The sequence below is a fragment of the Triticum aestivum genome, chromosome 6A (assembly GCF_018294505.1).
Source record: "Triticum aestivum cultivar Chinese Spring chromosome 6A, IWGSC CS RefSeq v2.1, whole genome shotgun sequence".
Classification (NCBI taxonomy): Eukaryota; Viridiplantae; Streptophyta; class Magnoliopsida; order Poales; family Poaceae; genus Triticum; species Triticum aestivum.
In genome coordinates this window covers 616,176,295-616,182,353 of record NC_057809.1, presented here as the reverse complement: position 1 = coordinate 616,182,353, position 6,059 = coordinate 616,176,295, and the positions used below count along the sequence as shown (strand labels likewise).

At 39.8% G+C, this 6,059-nt stretch overlaps 1 pseudogene; it reads right to left on the bottom strand.

Moving 5' to 3' along the window:
* Window positions 1–1,082: 1,082 nt before the first annotated feature.
* LOC123129839 (disease resistance protein Pik-2-like) lies at window positions 1,083–4,086 on the bottom strand (annotated as a pseudogene).
* Window positions 4,087–6,059: the final 1,973 nt, after the last annotated feature.

Genomic DNA, 6,059 nt, shown 5'->3' with positions numbered 1-6,059 from the left:
GAGCATATGGTTATTCTATATGGAGTATATGGTTATTCTATATGTTAGTGGGACGTTTGCCGCCCCAGTGCAGGTCAAGCAGTCTCTTGGCAAGATGATGTTCCTGCTTCTCATTTTTCTTTTCTGGTCTTGCTTTTATAGTTCTGAGAGCATGCATGGAGAAAGTCCAAGCTGTGGCGTGAAGCTAGCTTGCCGTGTGAGACGGTGATGCATGAAGCTCTGAAGCCAACGACCTGCATAAGTTGGAGCTGATGAACAGGAGTTCCGTGTGGCCTTGTGAAGAGGTCTGTAGTATAGTAGATGTGGTCAATTCTTGTGCGTGTGTTAGTGGCCTTGGTAAGTGCGTGCATGTGCAAGTTTGTTGGTTGTGTTAGTGGGCAAGTGTGCGTGCGTGCGTTGTACTTAGGTGTGGTAAAGAAAGGAGCTGAGATAGTCAAATACATGTTACTCCATTGTTCTTGAGTTGGCTATGTGAAGCATGCAGCCGTGAGAAAAAGGAGCTGAGAGAGTCAGCGCTCACATTACCAGCTACTCCCTTCGTTCCCAAATATATGTATTTATAGAAATTTCAACAAATGACTACGTACGAAGTAAAACGAGTGAATCTATACTCTAAAATATGTCTATATACATCTGTATGTTGTAGTCCATTTAAAATGTTTAGAAAGACAAATATTTAGAAATGGAGGAAGTGCAACTTAGGCAGCATATGTCATCCACAAAAGGCATAGTCTGGGCCAAACCAACAGCTCACTTAGGAGCCCGTCTTCTTCACAGGTAACAACAAAAAAGATGAGATAGTTTGCAGAATTATGCTCACGTTACACATACAAGCTGCTTTATTTGGCACTCCAGTGGTCCAGTTCACACACGTGAAAAACCACAGTACAAATAAATGCTCGGTCGAGTCTGAACTCTGAACATAATTTAGCTAGTGACACACACACACACACACACACACACACACACACACACACACACACACACACACACACACACAATTTTTTTCTTTTTTTGCTAGTGACACTCCGATTAAGGCCATAGAAAACGAACAGGAGCAGCAGCCCCCTAAGATGCTCACCTCAGATCCACCACTCCACTACAACTTTGATCTGATTGGAGTTGGGGTGAGTCTTGAGCTGCTTCACCGCACGTTCCATTTCCGGGTGGTCTTTAATACCACTGAGCCTGGCCTCTTTAAGGTTGTCCAAGTTCTCGAGGCCAACAATGCTCATCTTCTTGTCAAAAAAAAGTAACACGAGCGTCTCCAGCATTGGCATTGATCTTTTCTCGAAAGTGAGCTTGCTCGAACATCCGATCACCTTCAGGATCCTCAGCACCAGGAACTTGTGTTCGGGGCGTGCAACCAGTTCTCCTCCGTCTTTGCACTCAATGTCTTTTAGACGGACATTCGCCAGTTTGGGCACCTTACACAAGACATCAAGTAACTTGTCCCCATCAAGTTCTTTTGTCTTTCCCACTTCAATCCTTGTGAGGTGTGTGAGTGATGAGATCCAGTCGGGCAATTGGCTAATGTCTCGGCCAAACACACCAAGGCATTGGAGAAATGGCGGCGGCGTGGAGACGGCATCGAGAAACTTCAAACGGCTCACACTCCCCTCGAATTTCAGATTTAGCAATAGGAGACTGCTTGTCTTGCTCAGGGAGGAGGCAAGGTTTGTCAAACACCCATCACTGACTTCCGCATGGATTATAATACTGAGCAACTGCAACTGCGTCAGCTTACCAATCTCTTGAGCAACCGATGGAACATCAAGGACTCCTGTGTCCACCTCACGCAATGCTTTCATCTTCGAGATCCCTCGAGGCAGATTCCAACTATTGGCCCATAGGCGCTCTAGTTTGCTTAACTTTATCACAGTCTGTGGTAACTTCTTGATGAGAGTGTTGTACATCAAGAGTCTCCAAGTGCTCTAGATTGCCAACTTTGCGAGGCATTATTTTGACTCCTGTACCCCTCAAGCTCAAGAACCTGAGAAGATACAGACGGCAGACATCTCTCATGTGTTTGTTTCTCATGGATGTGCAATCTTCCAGGTCAAGTACCCTCAGCAATTTGAACTCACCTAGGCGATCCAGCAGCTTGGCAAGGCCAACACGTTGAAATGTGGTCAATGACCGGACATGCTGTAGCTTCATCGCTTCAACACCATGCCTTGAATGATGATGCTCGTCATGGTCGTTATCATGGATGGAGAGGCGGCGGACCTTGCCATGTCCATCTGTCTTCCCTTCAAATTCACACCCTACCAAGCTAACAAAGTTAGACTCATGGGATTTGGACACCATGACCTCAAGGATCATGTCGTGCACCCGGCACCCCTGTACCTCCACTTCTCTAGAATCTTTTAACTGGTATACAAACTTGTCTAGTTGAATCATATTCCTACTTATCAACTCGTTGAAGTATTCTTCTGCAACCTCCAACAAAGTCAAGCCACGTTTCTCAGTGACCAGACCTTCAGCAATCGAGTAAATGGCACCGGCGGTCCGAGAACTTGCGCTACGGGTGCACTTAAGTCACCGTACTTGCAAACCGGAAAAACCCGTCATAGAACTTGCATTAGGGGTGCAGATAGGTCACACAGGTCATCTGAACCGGCTAGCTGCCCGGTTTTCTCCTTCTAACGGTCAAGCGCGATAAATTTGTTCACGACTTTAAAAATATATGTGATTCGTGACTTTAAAAAAATGTTCGTGAACGATAAATTTGAAAACTATTTGTTCACGACTTTAAAAAATGTTCGCGGACGGTTCAAAAAATATATTTGTGATCCGCAACTTTAAAAAAATGTTCGCGAATGATAAATTAAAAATATTTGTGATTAGTGACTTTAAAAAAATGTCCAGGAACGAAAAATTTGAAAATGTTTTTGAATGATAAATTTAAAAATGTTCAGGAATGATTAATTTGAAAAGTATTTATTCACGGCATTAAAAAAAGGTCGAGAACGATAAATTTGAAAAATATTTTGATTCATGAACATTTTTTAAAGCTGTGAACATTAAAAAAATTGTGATTCACGACTCTAAAAAAATTTCGCGAATGACAAATTCAAAAATATTTATGATTCTTGACTTTAAAAAAATATTTGTTCACGACTTTAAAAAATGTTTGCAAATGATAAATTTGAAAAATATTTGTGATTTGCGAACATTTGTTTTAAGTGGTGAACATTTAAAAAAATGTTTGTGATTCATGACTTTAAAAAAATTGTTCTCGGACGATAAATTAAAAAATATTTATTAAAAATATTTGTGATTCGTGACTTTGAAAAAATGTCCGGGAACAAAAATTTTGAAATGTGACCTATTTGCACCCGCAACGCAAGTTCTATGACGGGTTTTTTCTCGAAAATAGGACAGCTGGCCGGTTTAGATGGCATATGTGACCTATCTGCACCCGCAATGCAAGTTCTATGACGGGTTTTTCCAGTTTACAAGTACCGTGACTTAAGTGCACCCGCAACGCAAGTTCTCAGACCACCAGTGCCATTTACTCTCAGCAATCCATCTGTATAGCAGTCTATCCTTGGCAATCATATAATCCTCCGGGAAAATGCTCACATACATCATGCAAGCCTTCAGATAATGAGGTAGGTAGTCATAGCTGAGTGTAATCAACTGCCTCATCCCCTCGAGGGTACGGTTGCTTTCCATATCAGAACCAATTGATCTAGAAACTTGTTTCCACATATCTATGCTCTCAGCTGACGTAGAGCTTGGCAGAAGGCTGGCGATGCTAACGATGGCCAACGGCAACCCACCACATTTTTTCAAAATTATATCCATGGTTTCTTTAAGTTCTGTGGGGCAATCACCCAGCTTTGTGGAGCTAAACACTCTTTTGACAAATAGTTTCTCAGATGCTTCTCTTTCTAGGGGCTCCATGTGATGGACAAAGTCGGCACTAGCTGCCACAGCCACTTCCTTTATCCGAGTTGTCACAGTGATTCTGCTGCCGCAATTACTCTTTGGAAATATGTTCCAGATAGCTTCCCAGGCTGGTAGGCTCCATACATCATCCATCACAATGAGATACCTGGTTTTATTCGACGTATGCATGCTTGGAGTTAGGAAGTTTGTGTATGTGCAAAAAAATAATTAGAAATAGTTGTTAAAACAGAAATACTAACAACATTCACAGAAAATTAAGGACTTTGTTTCTTTTTACAGAAGAAAAAAAGAACTCTTGTTTCTCTGCAAACGGCAGTTAAAGGTTCTTAATTGGTCTATGTGTTGCAATAGTGTACCCATGTTTTAAGTATTTTTCTTTGGATCGAGGATACCGAGGGCATTGATTCTGAGTACATGTACAGCTGGGCCTTCATAAAAAATGTTCAGCTTCCAATGAAACAGTAGCGCCGAGACGTACAGAAAATAGCACACAAGGAGCATTGTTTTCTAAAGATCGAATGTCCAAAGTCGAACACCATCCCACTCCCCCAAAAAAAGCTGCAAAAACTTTTCAATCATTTTGAATTTTGTTTGTGTTTTCTCTACTCTACTACTCCTATGATAAGCAATGTACGAAGAGGTCATTGATTTTTATTTTGCAACGAGCAATTCAAAATCCCTATTTACCGTTGTTCGATCAACCATTTTTGTCACTTGTAGTAAATTTACTAAAAACCGGAAAAGTTTAAGTGTTTGTGTGTATTTTGAAACACTTCTGCTTCGGTACAACCCCCCCTAAACACATCAACGGAGGAGATTTCTTCATACCCCTTTACAATAAAGGGTATGATGGTCTTTTTTTAAAAATACGTCAGCGACGTTTATTTTTGAGACAGCTCGCGAAAATAAACAGCGGCTAACAGTAGCCTGGGCTCCCTGCAAAAAAAAAACAGTAGCCTGGGCCGGCCCAACAGCAAGTCGGTCTATCTGAAACACTGGAAAATCCTAAAAAAATGTGCACGCGTCAGGTATTGAACATAGGACCTTGCACATGAGCCAACCACTAGACTGACCCAACTATAATGACAAAGGAGCAGCGCGGTATCTTAAGACTATTAACAGCGACATAGCTGAACAATTTTTTAGAATTTTGAATGTGACTTTTTTGAACGCAAAAGAAATTCAAAATTGATTTTTTTAACATGCATACAAATTTTCCGAAAAGTAGAACAGAGTTTAAACTCTGAATAAATTTTGAAAACCAAGATTTTTTTAAAATTCAGAATAATATTTGGAAATACAAACAATTTTAAAAATCTGATTTTTTTCTAAAAATGCGACCATTTTTTGATATTTTCAAACTTTTTGAAAAATATGAATAAATAAATAAATATGCTGCACATTTTGTAACATTGCGATAAATATGAATAAATATGGTCACCCTAGTACTCCACGCAAAAATTGAATGAATTCGGACAGTAAACATACGTTGCGTCACGCGCGGTAAGTATTTTAGGGACTTTCCACTGAGAAAACCCTAGAAAATACATAGAATAACAAAACATAATAAAACTTGGCATGGATGCTTGCCATGATGATAGAATACTACGGGAAATAAATGGATCCACTTGATGGATGTGAAAAAATGCTACGTGACAAAAAATGTGTCACAGGACAAATAATACAAGAACCAAAAAAAGTTAATTTTAAAACAATACAACAGTCATCAATGCTCTCATTTTGAAGAATACGAACTGTTTGTATGAACCTTCCTAGTTCGAAACTAGTGAATATTCATGGTAGCAGTTCATATCCTAAACAAAGAGTACATTGAAGACCGATGCTTATGACAAGCAGAGGAAATGGCTATTTCCTTCTCGTTCATCTTTCCTCTCGCTCGGACATAGATTGTTCGCACGAGTTTTTGGAAAAAAAATCATGGGTTTTAGAAAAAGTTTGTAAAAATTGAGACAGGTTCGTGGATCTGAAAATCGTTCATGTATTTGCAAAAAATCAGTGATTTCAGAAAAAGTTCACAAGTTTAAGAAATTAGACACGGACTTAAAACACAGTTCATGAATTTATGAAAATTTCTGGATTTTACAAAAATTTCGTGAATTTTAGAAAGGAAAAGAAAATGA